We start from the raw sequence: 18,354 nt of genomic DNA, 5'->3' as shown, positions 1-18,354 counted from the left end.
ACTGAAGAGTCATAATTCTGAGTCACAGAAAAATAATCTATTGCAGAGCCTGTGGATGTGCTGGAGGAATCAGCAGATACTCCCTCTGTCCTCCAGGTATGTGTCAGTTAAATAGTAATATTTTAACTTCATTTAAAACCTACAGGCCACTTTTTTCTAAGTGTGTGTGTGTTTGTGTGTGTGTGTTTGTGTGTGTGTGTGTGTGTGTTTGTGTGTGTGTTAAGGTCATTGAGCCAATCCTGCAGCTGCTGCCCACCGAACCACACGAAGAACCTTCAGCTGTCATTCTGGTAAGAAAATCCTTCATTTATTTCCTAAAGCCAATCAATGGATTTTACAAGGTTGTTTTTACTGTAAAGAATGTTAGTATAAATCTGATATGATAAGAAGCACTTATGATCTTCATGCTCTACATTTCACAGCCGCTCGATGCTGATGAGCCGGACAGTGCCTGCCGTGATGTTCAGTGTGTGTCTGTAGTCTCCTCCCTCTCCCAGGTATTCTACACTGCTGTAACTGAGATACAAACACACAAACATCCTTCTTTACAAGATCTAATGTTAAGTTTTGTTTCTCTATTTCTGGCCAGTGGACATAAGCAGAGACATGATTGGAATGATGAGGGGTCCAGAGAGTCGGCTCTGCTGGTTTGAAAGCGCAGAGACACACTGCTTGACTCGCGAGGTAATCACAGTCTTTATTACTCTGATGAAGAGAATGGACATTTTTGAACTGACATGATTTTTAGAAGAGCACTTTTGTGAAATGTGGTTGTAGATCTTGAGTTTCATCTAATTGTCTTTTACAGGGATTCCCTTATTATACCAGTGATAAGGAGAGTTTCACTGGCATTCAGGTAAGGGATTATTCATTGTGGCATCACAAAATGTTATGAACTGCAGTGACTAATTGTGTTTGTGTGTTTTAAGTTTGTTGAGCCGAACATCCAGCTGCTGCCCACAGAACAACCTCAAGACCCTTCACCTGTTTTTCTGTTTATTTCTAAGTGACAGAATATTAGTATGAAACTGCTGTGATCAGAAGCACTCATGATCTTCCTGCTCTACTTTTCACAGCCGCTCGATGCTGGTGAGCTGATCAGCGCTTGGTGTAATATTCAGTTCCTCTCTGCACAGGCCTCCATCTCCCAGTTCAAGGTATTCTACAGTGCAGCAGCTGAGATACAAACACACAAACACCCGTCTTTACAAGTTCTAATGTTTAGTTTTGTTTCTCTATTTTCAGTCAGTGGAAATGAAAACATACTTCCTGGGGATGATAAGGGGCCCACAGAGCCGTCTTTGTTGGTTTAAATCCACCAAGACGAGCAGCTTGAATCACATGGTAATCACAGACTTAATTACTCTGAGGAAGAGAATTGACCTTGATGATTATTAGACGCTCACGTTTGTGAAATAGATCTTGAGTTTCAGCTTTTTGTCATTTGCAGGGATTCCCTTATGAGTCCTCCATAGAGGACTGTTTCACTGGCATACAGGTAAGGGATTATTCGTTGTGGCATCACAAAACTTTTGTTAATTGCAGTGACTAATTGTGTTCACTTTAATTTGTTCTCTTAAGGCTGAATCTGGGAGGGTTACAGAGTTCATCTCCTGTAACCGAATGGAGACATCATTCGTCGTGCCACATTATTTTGTGGTAAATTTATTGCACTGTCATGAAGTGTATCTTGTAGTTAGTAACTTTTAGAATTTTGTCAGTTGTGCTTTTATTTGTCTTCAGTGTGGATATTTTTTTTCTTCAACAGCAAACCATTACAACGGTAACCTGCACTTTGCTGTATGTGGCTGAAGATGGACAGATGTTCACCTCCACTTGGGACTATGATCACAACGACTGTGAGGTAATTCAGACTTTCAGACCTGATGTGTATCTACATATGCTGCTATTCCCCTGATTCGGATACTGTAAAATTTACTGTGTGAGTTTTAATGATTTAATGATTTGGCTTGCAGGAGAGTGAGGAGCGCCTTAACCCAGAGGAGTTGGAGGTGCCCTTTATTTGGTACGATCCTCTTCACTCTTTAATGATGTAACAGTGTATTGTATGTTTAATATACACTAAACATTTACATCTCTTGTTTCTTAGCTGCCATCTTTCAGACAGAGGGGTGACTGAAATCGGCCTGAAGGTGCCCGCGCTTCGTGAGGCGTTTGCTGTGAGTAAAACCTTTATTCAGCTGCTGTTACTGCGCAGGTAAAGTCCACTCTCCTTTAACTTTTATATTGTGTGCTGTCTTATATTCAGACTCTGCTTGCCAGCATCTACAAGCAGAACTTCTTGTTCATGGCTGGAAAGAAGATGGTCATGCGACTGGCAGCAGCTAACAACCAGGTGACTTCAGAATGATGAAAGACTGTATCATTTTTGTGATGGAAATAATTTCAGTTTCTCAGCCATAGCCAAAGTGAGTTACAGAGATTTTTTCGTTTGCTTTAACAGGATGCAGTTGGTGTGCAGTTGGCCTACGAGACCCTGATTCGATTCCTGAGGACGCCTTCCAATCAGGAGTCGATTAAAGCAGAGCTCAGCTCCTGTGTAAGCTAATAAACGTCTGTGTGAAATGACAGATGTTTAAAGATAAAAGATTTTGCTAATATAGAAAACAGGACTCCAATATGTAAAGCTAATTTATTTTTGTATCTTTTCTACTCTGTGCAGGACCACCACTACAACTTCCTGGATGTTTTTTTTGAGCTGATTTTCTTCAGCTACTTTATAAATGGCTCAAAACCTCAGCCAGTAAGTGTCTTATCAGGAGATTTCTAAGTAATGTTTGAGTTTCAGAACATGGTCTATTTGATCTGGTTTTCTTTTTCCATATTTTTTAAACCTGATAAGACATGGCATTAATGAAGCTTGTCTTTCTTTCCAAAAGTTTAAGGGAGGTTTCTTGGAGCGCCTGCTTGCGCTCTTCAGCATGTGGGACGTGGACGTGTGGGAGCCTGCAGCAGAGCTGTACTTCACAGTGCTTATTGTAAGTGTTGAATATCTTCTGATGAGGATTGTATCTTAAACTCAGTGACACTATGTTGGATGTGTGTGGAATTTGTCAATAGGATTACCTTACAGAGCTTGCTGAAGTACTCTTCACTCAGCCTCTGGAGCTCTACAGTGACCCAGCAGCCTTAGCCACCACAGTTCAGCGACTCCTCAAGCTGCACGTCCAGCTGATGATGGACATTTTGGAGGAGCTCTGAGCAATGTCTTTCCCCTTACCCACTTCATCTTTTCTTCCTCTGTTTCATTTCATCTTCTTTTCTCTCACTTCTTTTTCCTACATTGCTCAGGCTCCACACGTATATATGAAATCATTTTATTTCTATTTTTGATCAACTTAATATTTAAAAAATCTCTTTTCTTTCCTACAGATTTGTACAGTGAACCCCAGGACCTGAAGAAGGGCTTAACCTTAGCATTTAAGATCCCTCATCCCTTAATAATCATCCCTTATTAATCTATCCCTCTGTTCCTATCACACTCCCCCTATTCCCATCAATAGCCTATAGATTGTAAATACATATATAGAATTGTTTAGAAATAAACTTATTTGTATACTTCTTATAGACTTTGCTTAAATAAATGTTTATATTTGTTCCTATTGCGGTCTCATTCTGATTATTTTTAGCCATCAGTATATGTATAAAAGTTTCCTTTAAACGCAACACAAACTGAATTTTTCACTCATATACAGATCATTTTTACAGAATTCCACAACCTTTAAATGGTTTACTAAAATGTGAAAAATAACAAATATATTATATATTTGTTATTATATTATATTCAGTGTTGGGGAAAGTTACTTTTAAAAGTAATGCGTTACAATATTGTGTTACTCCCTAAAAAAGTAACAAATTGCATTACTTAGTTATTTTTTATAAAAAGTAATGCGTTACGTTACTTTTGCGATACTTTTTCTTAAATTTGACCAGTAGACTCCTTCTCTTTTCATTTTATACACATAGAAACCTATATGTGTTACATTACAAAGTAAACTCACAGTCCAAGTTAATAAAGACATTAAAGAGTGCAATATAGTCTTCCTAAAGTCATTCTAAAATTAGATCAATCTGCAAATGTTTTCTTCAGGTCTGCCTCCATTTCTATATATGCCTTGTCCAAAAAGCTTGTAAAGGTTTTGCGATCGGAGAGCACGGCCCCTGTCCATTTCCCTGATTTTGCTGATGATATTACAAAATGTCGGCGCCTTCACAGTGAAGAGTGGCTGCATCTCCTCAACAATAAATGCAGCAACCAATTTATTGAGTTCAGTCAAACTAATTGTTTTACCTGGTGGTGAACTGAAATCTAGCTTTTGTTGTTCAGCAGTAGGCGGGGTATATTAATACTGACATACATGGTTTGTTTATGTAAACTAATGTTAAATAATATCATTTAAGGGGACCATAATGTAAAGCATTATTGATTGAGACATTTCCCATATGAGTAACATAGTTATTCTACCATAATTTAAATCATATCTAAGGCTGGGTTTGATTAGGAGTGGGATTATTAGATAGATGAATTCAGACCCTCGGTGTGAAACATCACCCCCTGGACACAGGTGGACACAGCGTCCCTCATTTATTCCAAGTGTAGGGTGGCTTGAGTTCAGACACCATTAGTCAGGTGTGACAGCATTAATCATACTGCAGAATTCCTCTTCACTAAACAGCTTACGAGACAGATACCCCCTGCTGAAGAAATCTGTTTGCTTCACTTTTGTTCAGTCACACAGGACAGCTGTTCTAACTGTTAGATAAGCTTTATTAACTCCACTGATCAAAATGTTTGCTTCCAGTTCCCTTTTAGTCCTACTGCCAACACCATTTTTCCATTTTCAGACAGATCACATTTATCTATGACAAGAAGCAAGATATGCCACAAATGATCTAAAAGCACACCATCAGACTGAGCTTTGTCCAGCAACTTCCATGTACATTAGTGTCTTAAAAATCAATTTCAGCCACAGCAGTATGTCAGAGCTTGAGATGCATTTCCTCAAAACACCTGGAATCAGTTATAAATGTTGCCTGCACAGACAAAACAAGGACATTTTAAGACACAGTGAGGCCATTTCTGTCATAAATGAACACACTTAAATTAATACACTAGCCTTCAAAATAAGGAATGTACAAAACAGAAAAGAAATATATAAAAGCTGGACACTTTATAGCCTTGCTAAGGCCATAATAAAATATATAGTGGGGTCCAAATGTCTGAGACCACTAGTAAAAATGCTTCTTTTTGGCATTTTTTTCTAATTTAATACATCAATTTGTTTTACAGATTATATTATTTGACAACAACTTTCTTTCTGCAAATCTTTGAAATTTATGCAAGATGCCTTTCTGAGCTTCTAGCATTTAGCATGTTGCCTTTTTTGCTTTAAATGAGTGTGTGCATTTGAGCTGCATGGACACCACAAGTTTATGTAAAACCTTACAAGCCATTTTAGATCAAATGCATCAGTGTGTCACTTGAACACATGCTTCAGTAAAAAAGATCAGACATGAGGAAAATCTGACCTTTAAATAGACACCTAGAAAGAGTACAGAATCTTAAATGAACTATTGTTTACTTTCTATATTTTAAATAGGAAAAAATGCAGTTCAAGAAAAATCCCTGATTATTAATGTGGTCACAGAATTTTGGACTTTTTTTCAGTGGACATAATCAATACATTTATCACATTACAATTATTTATGTGAGTAATAAACCATATAAACATACTGTGATAACACTTTACATTAAGGCTCTGTTAACTTACTTTATTTACTGCATTAGTTAACATTAAAGAAATGCTTATATGAAAGCTGATACCTTCTTTATAACAGATCACCTTAGACCCTGAATCTCTTCTTGGAGCTGGATTTGATTTGTATTGTGAAATGTGAACTGACAGAAACTTCTTAACAATTACTGGTATACTTATGAAGAACAATTTACTTTAAAATAAATAACAGAACTGTAGGATGGGAATAATGAGGATTTAAGTGTTTTAAACCTAAGTGCCAGAATCTCTTCACAGAGCTTTAACTATGCGGTATTTCAAGATAATCACAGCCACATACAGTGTGATGAGATGAAATAATAATTCTCTTGGACTCAAGGTCTGAGACACATGTATGACATTCACAGTGCTGACGAGACTAAGCATGCAGGGAGGGGCTATGGGTAAAAGTGGGGGTAAGTACACACATGGGTAGAGTGTAAGTATAAGAGTATAGGGTATAAATACTGAAATCAGAAAAAAGTACATTCAAAATGAAAATAATACATTATAGAAAACACAGGGTCCAAAGCTTTAAAGTGCAGTAATGCTTCTAAAAGTAACCTGAGATGAATGAAATTTAAAGTGACACAGTGTGTAGTAAGGTGTTAAGTCAGTAGCCTGTGTTATTCCTGCTGCCACCTCTGTATGATGGCCTTCTGCCTCTTTAAACAGCTGAGCACACAGACCGTCAGCCAAATATGGCAATTCTGTAAACTTTTACATTCATCCTGAAGGAAATTTCAGAGTGCTTTAAGTGAAGGAAAGTGCAGGGACAGGCCTTGTTTTCTTTCCACATCCTCCAGCTGAAATTAATCACCAGACCTAACTTATAAACACTGATTCAGATGTCTGAAACTGAAGTGTTTAAAAAAGAAAAGAAAAGATTCAAGATTCAAGATTCAAGAAGCTTTTATTGTCATTTCAACCACATATAGCTGGCGCAGTACATAGTGAAATGAAACAACGTTTCTCCAGGACCTGGTGCTACATAAACATACAACTACTAGTACAATACAAAACAACAAACAACACCACAGAGCTAGGACAGAAGTTTGTCTTAGCCATGTAAAGTGCACAGTGTGCAGCTAGGTGCAAACAGAGCATAGACAAGACAGTGCAAAAAAGACAATAAATACAATAAAGACAACACAAAAGAACACAGGACACTTAGCGCTGAAAGGAAATAAAAGAACGTGTACTGGAATGTAAGTGAAATAAAATAGATAAAGTGAAATGATGTAGAAAAAAAGTATTGTGCAAAAATATTGTGCAAAAATACACAGCAGCAGTTGAGGTAGTGCAAATAGAATAAACATAAGTATAACTATAGCAGCGGATGACAGGTAGAGGTAGTGCAGTAAGTAATGAACAGTATAAATTATGTGTGTGTGTATGCGTCCACACAGTCAAGAGAGAATGTGTGTATCTGTGTGTGAGAGACAGAGAGTTAGTATACAGTTCAGTCCTGAGTGAGAGTGTGTGTGTGTGTGAGAGAGTGTAGAACAGTTCAGTCCTGAGTGAGAGTGTGTGTGAGAGTGTAGAACAGTTCAGTCCCGGGTGTTGAGGAGCCTAATGGCTTGAGGAAAGAAACTGTTACACAGTCTGGTTGTGAGGGCCCGAATGCTCCGGTACCTCTTTCCAGATGGCAGGAGGGTGAAGAGTGTGTGTGAGGGGTGTGTGGGGTCAGCCACAATGCTGATGGCTTTGCGGATGCAGCGTACGGTGTCAATGTCTGTGATAGAGGGGAGAGAGACTCCGATGATCTTCTCAGCTGTCCTCACTATCCGCTGAAGGGTCTTGCGATCTGAGACGGTGCAGTTCCCAAACCAGGCAGTGATGCAGCTGCTCAGGACACTCTCGATGCGAAAAGAAAAGCTATTTATTATATCAAGAAGTACAAGTATAAAAACAAATTTCATTCAAGTCATTTAATTCATTTATTATTTTTATTTCATTAAGTGGTTACAGGCTGGTCTTCTTGTGAAAGTATATAAAGAGACTTAATGCATTACTTCTATACTCTGTGGTACCTGATAGTAAGTCTCCTGTATTAGGTCAATTCTCAATCTCACCACAGGATGGCAGTATCGGATACAGCTTATATAAAACAAGGCGAAACCTAGAACTACCTCATCATCATTAGATTACATATCCAACAGTGAGATTGATTTGTTGTGAGAAAGCCTAGTGCGTAAATTGATTGAAATAATAAGTTGCTGAATTTTCTCAGGAACAGTCATCTAGTTCAATTCAGTGAATGTCAGATGATGTTTGTGTGTTGCCAGGTGTGTGGTTTTTAGACCAAACAATTATTTCAGGTCTTGTGTGTGGCACATGTTCCATAATACTTCGTGCCAAGTAAGAATGTCACTTTTGAGAAGTTTTTCTCTGCTGACCAGACACAAGGAGTGAGTTTTGACCAGTACCTTGCGGAACTGCACACACTAAGTAAGACTTGTGAATTTGGAGATTTTAGAGACTCAATGGTGAGGGACAAAATAGTCTGTGGGATTCCTGATAATGGTCTCAGGGAAAGACTGTTATGTGAAGCAGCTCTGACACTGGAGAAAGCAGTCAATATGTGTAGACCTAAAGTTAACTACAGCTAGTAGTTAGTGTAAGTGACCTTTCATCTGAGGGTTTCATCAGTTTTCAAGATTCTAACACAGAAGCAGTCACCCACACGTTACACAGCATACAGATCAGAAGAGTGAATGTCAGAATGAATTTACTGAATGTCATGACTTTCTGCTGGAAAGCTTTAAAAAGGTCTGTTTGCAGGTCCGAAACCGGAGACAGTGGCTGATTTCTGGAGAATGGTTTGGGAGCACAAATCTGCCACCATAGTCATGCTGACTAACATAAGAGAGAGAAAAGAGGTAAAACACATGAATATAGCCCCAGTCCTTGAAATATTTAACAAATTTCAATAAGCCTTTCAGGAGATCTAACAGGTCATCTTGGTCTGCAAGACATCGCAGGAGAGACATTATTGTTGCAGATTTTGCCTCCACATCTTCAGCATTTACTCTTTGGGGTTTTCATTCTTTGCTGCTTTTGCTTTGCAAAATGTGTTTTGCTCCTCTTTTTTAATGGCCTGCACTGCAGCATCTTCTCTATGTAGTTCTTGGCTTGTGCACAAGTTATTTCAGCAGGTCTACACATATTGACTGCTTTCTCCAGTGTCAGAGCTGCTTCACATAACAGTCTTTCCCTGAGACCATTATCAGGAATCCCACAGACTATTTTGTCCCTCACCATTGAGTCTCTAAAATCTCCAAATTTCAATATTTCATTGTGGAAATAAATACTGTGACCTCTACTACTCTACTACTCTGATCTCATGGAAAACCAGAAAACAGCCAACAGTAGCATTATCTACTTGCGAAGCAGAATACATGTCCTTATCATCAGCCATTCAGGAATGTATCTACTTAGAGCAGCTACTCAAAGGTATGGATACATACCAATACGCACAAACAAAAGTGTATGAAGACAACCAAGGTACAATAGCAATAGCCAGAAACCCAGTTTACAGGCAAAGGTGCAAGCACATTGACATCAAGTAGCACTTTATAAAGGAAACTGTGAATGATGGCAAGGTAATCTTGGAATACCTACAGAGCAAATGGTTGCTGACATTATGACAAAGCCAGCCACTAAGCTAAAATTAAAGAGGTTTGCTCGAGACATGTTTGGTACTTAAAAGAGTAAAAGGTTTATGTTTACATCGTTTATGTGAAAGAGAACATTTGTTATTTTGTTTTCAGGTAACTTAATAAGCTAAGAGCAAGTGTGGGTGTTAAGTATTGCACTCTTACTCGTTAGATTACGGCATCAGCCGAACTACTCGTTTTATTGAATGTATTACGGTTCATTTGGGTGTGATGTCATTACGTTATACAATGCACTCTATGTAAAACTTTATAGTGTTAATGTCGGATGTACAGAGCCGATGCTTGTTCAAGTTTATTAATAAATGTTCCAAAGAAGTTGATAATGAGACGTGTAACGTTTTGTTTGTTTTCATACGCGTGTTCAAGCCCATTCAAATCCATTTTAAAACAAATGAGACAAGTCTTTAAAGAGCAAATGGTGGCATATAAAATAAGAGCTGTGTCTGTGCTTATGGTATCTGTCTGCATCTCAGTCTGTCCATAAGCTGAGGTGTTACAAACAGCAGAACTGATTACTGGAAGAGTTTAAGAATGAACAGATATTTAGAGACTTTTCCAAGACAAAATATGAATCAATCCAACTTGAATAAATGCTATTATTTATTGAATAACATTTAATAAAACCAAGGCATTGAGCCTCAATAACTCTCCAGTAAACAGAAACAAATGACCACAACCAAAAATCCAGACATTATTCATGGTACTGAATATACATTTTACAAAAAGCTCTCTTTTCAATATTAATATCATTTATCTTCAATAAAATATCAATTATAATGTAATAAATCGATACAAACATGAAAGAAAGTTTGCAAATAGGAATAAAAAAACGATATAAAATTTTGCACCAATTATAAAAGAGTAAGCCTGAATTAAACAATGGTACATAAACAATCTGAGTCCAAGGAGTGAAAAAAGCAGTATTAGAGATTTTGAGACCAAAACAAATAAAAAGAACAAATAATCACTGAATACAAAACACAACTAGATGAAATATTGAGAAATATACAACGACGACTTTTTCTGGATTCACTGCTATGGCCATGAAACTACAGTCTGAACCTTTTGAGTCAGCAAGTATTCTGTATATTTCTAAGTAATCAGATTTGGGTAAAACAATGGAAAAAGACCAAAAATGACTTTGCTATGGCTTCACAGCTGCAGCTTGAACAGTTCAACAAACAAGTCCAACAAACTCAGCTCCAATAACAAAACTATGAAAGTGCATAGATAACTGTTAACTTTTTTATAAACAGCAGCCAAGATTAAACATCCAGCTTCAGAAGCTTATTCTTCAATGACTGCACTCTTGCAGTACACTGAGAGCCAAGGTGCAGAAATAATGTCTGGGTCACCTCGAAGGTATACTTCTTCAGGTGCTCAATGTTAAGTGCATAAATGATACCAAAAAGTAAAGCAAATGCATTTGGCAGGTCATCAACATCATCAAGCACAATTTTCTCTTCCAGCACCACAGCTATACTTCTTGTGTTTGGGTTGGTTATTGCCACATCTTCAACAAAACTGAGGATATCTACTTTGAGTCCCTTAGTGCAGGTTTCCTTCTGGACTGTGTCCTACAGAGACAACAAACTATGGGTCAAAATCAATACAGGACAAAAATAAGAAAAAGAAGAAGTGTCTTGCTCAAGGGTACAATCAAGGAAGTTATGTTTTGTGCTGGGACTTGAACACACAACCTTCTTATCAGAGACTCAAAGCCATCACTACAGCTAGCTTGCACTGCTTCACTGGAATCTTTAAGTGCCATTAATTCAGTGGGAGAAATAGCTGAATCAATGCAAACTAGTTATGGTGTTGCTCTGGCATGGTTGTAATGGCTCAGTGACAGAAGGCTTGATCAGAAGGTTGTGTTCAAATTCCAGCACACTTCCAAGCAGCATTGGTTGAGTAAGACCCTTATCTTTCAGCTTAGTTGTATCCTACATCAGTCAAATGAGCAAGTGTGCTGGGTTATGTGTCATTTTATGCAACATGAAGATATTACAGCACTTTACTGACGACCCAAATTGCCAGTCAAAGCTAAACATTAGAACTTGTAAAGACGGGTGTTTGTGTGTTTGTATCTCAGCTGCTGCACTGTAGAATACCTTGAACTGGGAGATGGAGGCCTGTGCAGAGAGGAACTGAATATTACACCAAGCGCTGATCAGCTCACCAGCATCGAGCGGCTGTGAAAAGTAGAGCAGGAAGATCATGAGTGCTTCTGATCACAGCAGTTTCATACTAATATTCTGTCACTTACAGTAAAAACAACCTTGTAAAATCCAGTGATCAGCTTTAGGAAATAAATGAAAGCTTTGGTTACCAGAAAAACAGGTGAAGGGTCTTGAGGTTGTTCGGTGGGCAGCAGCTGGATGTTCGGCTCAACAAACTTAAAACACACAAAAACAATTAGTCACTGCAGTTCATAACATTTTGTGATGCCACAATGAATAATCCCTTACCTGAATGCCAGTGAAACTCTCCTTATCACTGGTATAATACGGGAATCCCTGTAAAAGACAATTAGATGAAACTCAAGATCTACAACCACATTTCACAAAAGTGCTCTTCTAAAAATCATGTCAGTTGAAAAATGTCCATTCTCTTCATCAGAGTAATAAAGACTGTGATTACCTCGCGAGTCAAGCAGTGTGTCTCTGCGCTTTCAAACCAGCAGAGCCGACTCTCTGGACCCCTCATCATTCCAATGATGTCTCTGCTTATGTCCACTGGCCAGAAATAGAGAAACAAAACTTAACATTAGATCTTGTAAAGAAGGATGTTTGTGTGTTTGTATCTCAGTTACAGCAGTGTAGAATACCTGGGAGAGGGAGGAGACTACAGACACACACTGAACATCACGGCAGGCACTGTCCGGCTCATCAGCATCGAGCGGCTGTGAAATGTAGAGCATGAAGATCATAAGTGCTTCTTATCATATCAGATTTATACTAACATTCTTTACAGTCAAAACAACCTTGTAAAATCCATTGATTGGCTTTAGGAAATAAATGAAGGATTTTCTTACCAGAATGACAGCTGAAGGTTCTTCGTGTGGTTCGGTGGGCAGCAGCTGCAGGACTGGCTCAATGACCTTAACACACACACACAAACACACACACACAAAAACACACACACACACACACACACTTAGAAAAAAGTGGCCTGTAGGTTTTAAATGAAGTTAAAATATTACTATTTAACTGACACATACCTGGAGGACAGAGGGAGTATCTGCTGATTCCTCCAGCACATCCACAGGCTCTGCAATAGATTATTTTTCTGTGACTCAGAATTATGACTCTTCAATTACACAATATCAAACTTTCCTATTAATGCATAAAAGTTAATAAAGCAGTGAGTTTGATAATTAGTTAACTTGTGAAGAAACAGAAAAATTGTAGCAGTCAGATTGTGTAAATTCACTGTACATGTGACCTGATTAAACTCTCTAAAACCTCCTGCCCCTGTCCACCACCCAAATCTATAAAAAATATTATACTGTATAATTATTAAAACCTTTATACTCACTCAGCCATAACATTATGACCACCTGCCTAATATGCTGTTGGTCCCCTTTTTGCTGCCAAAACAGCCCTGACCTGTCGAGGCATGGACTCCACTAGATCCCTGAAGGTGTGCTGTGGTATCTGGCACCAAGATGTTAGCAGCAGATCCTTTAAGTCCTGGAAGTTGCGAGGTGGGGCCTCCATGGATTGGACTTGTTTGTCCAGCACATCCCACAGATGCTCGATTGGATTGAGATCTGGGGAATTTGGAAGCCAAGTCAACACCTCATTCTCATTGTTGTGGTCATCAAACCATTCCTGATCCATTTTTGCTTTGGGGCACGGTGCATCATCCTGCTGAAAGAGGCCACAGACATCAGGAAATACCGTTACCATGAAAGGGTGTAGATGTCAAAGCAACATCCATATGGATGGCAGGACCAAAAGGTTTCCCAGCAGAACATTGCCCAAAGCATGACACTGCTTCCGCCAGCTTGCCCTCTTCCCATAGTGCATCCTGGTGCCATGTGCACAAACACCCGTCCATCCACGCCATGTTAAAGAAAACTTGATTTATCAGACCAGGTCACCTTCTTCCATTGCTTCGTGGTCCAGTTCTGATGCTCATGTGCCCATTGTTGGTGCTTTCAGTGGTGCACAGGGGTCAACATGGGCACCCTGACTATGCAGTCCCATAAGTAACAAACCGTGATTTACTGTGTATTCGGACACCTTTCTATCAGAACCAACATTAACTTCTTCAGCAATTTGGGCAACAGTAGCTCGTCTTGTGGATCGGACCACATGGGCCAGCCTTCACTCTCCACGTGCATCAGTGAGCCTTGGCCGCCCATGACCCTGTCACCGGTTCACCACCGTTCCTGCTTTGGACCACGTTTGATAGATACTGACCACTGCAGACCGGGAACATCCCACAAGAGCTGCAGTTTTGGAGATGCTCTGATCCAGTCGTGCAGCCATCACCATTTGTCAAACTCGCTCAAATCCTTACACTTTCCCATTTTTCCTGCTTTTAACACATCAACTATGAGGACAAAATGTTCACCTGCTGTCTAATATATCCCACACACTAACAGGTGCCATGATGAGGAGATCATCAGTCTTATTCACTTCACCTGTCGGTGGTCATAATGTTATGGCTGATCGGTGTACATCTGTAACCATGCCCTTTAGCGCGAGAGCTGATTAATCAGTAGTCTAAGTATGATTTAGTATAAAACCAGTAGTCAGGGTTGTTAAAAGTGACTTTTTAATGGGGATGAGTATTATATTGTGGAAATAAATGAAATTCTCGTTGGTCAAGCTCATCAACTCGTTCAGGATTTTAGTGTGTAATGTAAAACAACAGCCAAGTTCACTAGCAGCTTAACTAACATTAGGCTAAACATTATATTTATATTATATTTACCGATAAAATGTGTACAAATTACAACAAATAGACATGTAGATATAATTAGTCCAACTATTACAGTGTAATTTAAATCGGTAAAAATCGGCTAAAGTCCGCTAGCGCGCTAGCTAGCGGATCACAAGGCTAATCATGATTTAGTGTAAAACCAGTAGTCAGGGTTGTTAAAAGTGACCTACTAACAGGGTCAATATTTCATTGTGGAAATAAAATAAATTCTTGACCAAGCTTAAGGATTTTATTGTGTCATTTAAACCAGTAGCCGAGTTCGCTAGCACGATAACTAGCATGATGCTAACTGTGTAAATGAAATGATTAGCGAAGTTCTCTAGGTAGATAACATACATCTGTAACTAAGTCCTTTAGACCTGACTAAATCACTAGTCTAGTCATGATTTAGTGTAAAACCAGTACTCAGGGGTGTGAAAAGTCACCTTTTAAATGGGTAAATATTATATTATGGAAATAAACTAAATTCTCGTTACCCGAGCTCATCAACTCGGTTCAGGATTTTAGTGTGTAATTTAAAGCAGCAGCATGTTCACTAACAGGTGAACTATTATTAGGAGAAATATCATATTCACATTAATATAACCAATAAAGTGTTAAATAATTACAACAAATATACAAGTTCTCTCGGTAGATATGATTAGTCCAAATATTACACTGTCATTGAAATCGCTATAAATCGGCTAAAGTCCGTTAGCGCGCTAGCTGCTGAATCACAAAGCTAAGCACGATTTATTTTATTAAAACCAGGAGAAGGGGTTGTTAAGAATGGACTTCTAATGGGGTAAATATTTCATTGTGGAAATAAAATAAATTCTTAAACCGAGCTTAATGATTTTATTGTGTAGTTTAAACCAGTAGCCAGGTTCGCTAGCACGGTAACTAGCATTAGGCTAATTCACGGCAAGATGAGGTGTCTTGTGTGCTACATAACATTAGACTGTAACACTGTCACTTTAACATGATTTATTGTAGAAACAGTGTGGCATTAAAGGATAAAGATCATCCTACCTTGAGGACACTGAGTGTATTCAGTAGGAGCAAATTATAAAATGTAAAATATATAATTTGTAAATGCATTTTTTACGGACTTCACTTCCTGGTTTCCGTACAGTTCGGTTTTTCTCGGAGGTTTTCGGTAGATGCCGTAAACAGGAGTTGTTGTTTTTTTTTTAAGGTCGTATCGTCTTTAAACTGGTCCTACAGCTTGAATTCTAACTGTACAGCTACATGCTGCCTTAAACTTCAGCTATGCTTCACTCCCTGGGCTTCCCGGACATTTCAGCTTATTATTATGATTATTATTTATTCATTATTGACTCTTGTTACTAGTTAGTGCTGGTTTATACTAGTTAGTGCTGGTTTATACTAGTTAGTGCTGGTTTATATTGGTTTATACTAGTTAGTGCTGGTTTATACTAGTTAGTGCTGGTTTATATTGGTTTATACTAGTTAGTGCTGTTTTATACTAGTTAGTGTTGGTTTATACTGGTTCTGAAGGTCGCAAGATTTGGATTATCTTTTGGCATTTTTGCTACACCCCTGTTTGGGATTTCTCTGTACTCCACTACTGGATTTGACTCCTACACCGACTCTACAGCGTAGCGATGATGAACTTCGGGGGAGGAGCCGAGCCTCAGCACCCGGATGTGGATCCCGAGCCCGGATGGAGCGGACTGTACGACCCCTGGAACGGTGAGTTACTGAGTTTCCTCTTTTTCACTTAAGTATAAAGTCTTTTAAACACCGCGTTATTACAAAAAACCGCAATCAGGAATATCGTTTTATATGATTAGATGGTTTTGAGAAATTCTGTTCGGCTAATCTTTATTCGGCTAATCGCTTTACGTACACGATCAGTATGCTAAAGCTAGCGGACAAAATGGCAGACTCCAGTGAAACGAGCAGGGAAGAAGAAAACAGTGTTGATGTTTTCAGATATGTTAACATCAGCTTTTCATAAAAGTCCCAATGTTTACTTAACGTTTGCTAAAGTTTACTAAGTCAAGCCGAGGAGTATTAGCAAAGATTAGCTAGACGGCTAGTTAGCATGTAGCTAAGTAATTGTTTTTCAGTGTTTATAGTTTTTTTTTTGATGGAGTGAATAGAATAAGTTAAAATACTTACAATAACATGAAGTAACTTATTATTTTAAGGATTTTTCATTGTCCGTGTTTGTCGAGTTGTTAAAGCGGAGAGAGAAAGGGGCTGTGAGGAAAGGCAGCTAGCTGAACAAAACCAATCGGTACAAATAAATGGAGCTAGTGTGGCAATGTAGAGTGCAGCTTAGGCAAAAATATCAAGCTGTTTGTTTCAATTCTGTTCAGCAAGGTTTTGTTTCTAGCTGTCGTGAATAAAATAGTTAGGAGTAGTGTAATTTACGATAAAGGGCGAATTTTTGAGAGGAGACACAATTGGACTCAAAGGGGATGTGAACCACTGGAGTAAGAAAGTGCTAAAGTAATAGACTGTAATAGAAATGTATTTTAATCTGCATTTTTTGGGGGAAGATATTTTTAAGCATTGAAATAAGTGCACAGTGTGACTAACAGTGAAGCCGTGATACTGGAAGAGCCCTGTATAACACCTATAAATGCAGCTAAAATGTAAATACTGAGTTTTTAATGCACTGTTATAGGAAGATTACAGTAATATAACTTGTGTAAATACTTCTTGTTTTGATAGTGAGGCTTTCCTGCTGTATAAAACATACACAGTGCTATTAAAATAAAACCCCATCCCCTTTGAGGAGGCCACCACCTTCAGGGAGTCCACAGTCTTCAACAGTTCCTTTGCCCCAGCCTTATTTCAATATCGACATCCACAACATTGTGGCTGGTATGTACTATGCTCCTGCCACAATGATAACTCCTGTCCCACGCCAGGGCATAAGGAGGAGGCGGGACGAAGAGGATGGCAATCAAGAAGCCCCTCTGAGTAGACGGCAGCGTGTGGATCCTGATGGGGAGGTGGAGTTCATCAGGATGCCTGGACTTGAGGATTTAGAGAGTTTAATCAGTCACATGTACAGTGAATTTACACAAGCTACTAATGCTACAATTAGTCTGTTTCTTCACAAATTAACTAGCTAACTAACTCACAGGTTTATTAACTTTTAAGCATTAGAAAGAAAGGAGAGAAAAATTTACAAGGTCTCTCTCTCTACTACCTTATAAATTTGGCCATTTTAATGTTTTACATTTAACAGAAAATATTAGTTGTAATTAAACTTACATGAAACTAATTTATTGCAGAAGCTGTGGATTTGCTGAGAGAATCGTCAGATACTCCCTCAGTCCTCCAGGTATGTGTCAGTAAAATATTTTAACTACATTTGAAACGTGTAGGCTGCTTTTGTCTAAGTGTGTGTGTGTGTGTGTGTGTCTGTGTCTTAAGGTTGTTGAGCCAATCCTGCCGCAGCTACCCACAGAAACTCACTCCATATCTTCAGCTGTTGTTCTGGTAACCAAACCTGTCATTTATTTACTAAATCTGATCTCTGGATTTTCCAAGTGACAGAATGTTTGAAAGTGTTAGTGTGAAACTGCTATGATAAAAAACACTGATGATCCTCATCTTCTACTTTTCACAGCCCCTCAGTGCTGGTGAGCTGAACAGCACCTGCTGTAATGTTGAGTACAACACTGCAGACTCCTCCAACTCCCAGTCTGGGGTATTGTACAGTGCTGCAGCTGAGATACAAACACACACACATCCTTCTTTACAAGTTCTAATGTTTAGTTTCTCTATTTCTAGGCAGAGGACGTTAAGGGATACTTCCTCGGGATGATAAGGGGTCCTGAGAGTGGATTTGCTGGTTTAAAACCACCAAGACGCGCTACTTTGACCAGCTGGTAATCACCATCTTTGTTACTCTGATGAAGAGAATTGATATTAATGATTATTAGATGAACACTTTTGAGAAG

The 18,354-nt window shown here is 38.7% G+C and overlaps 1 long non-coding RNA gene across 1 annotated transcript; it reads left to right on the top strand.

The window, feature by feature from the left end:
* The first annotated feature begins 1,777 nt into the window (after positions 1 to 1,777).
* On the top strand, positions 1,778 to 2,174 carry LOC131349757 (uncharacterized). The gene is made up of 3 exons (XR_009204102.1): positions 1,778 to 1,864; positions 1,977 to 2,026; positions 2,111 to 2,174. It is a non-coding gene; the product is annotated as an uncharacterized LOC131349757 (long non-coding RNA).
* Positions 2,175 to 18,354: the final 16,180 nt, after the last annotated feature.

This window comes from Hemibagrus wyckioides, unplaced genomic scaffold (genome assembly GCF_019097595.1).
Source record: "Hemibagrus wyckioides isolate EC202008001 unplaced genomic scaffold, SWU_Hwy_1.0 Contig11, whole genome shotgun sequence".
NCBI lineage: Eukaryota > Metazoa > Chordata > Actinopteri > Siluriformes > Bagridae > Hemibagrus > Hemibagrus wyckioides.
Note: the sequence above shows the minus strand (reverse complement) of the source record. Positions and strands in the feature narration are given on the sequence as shown.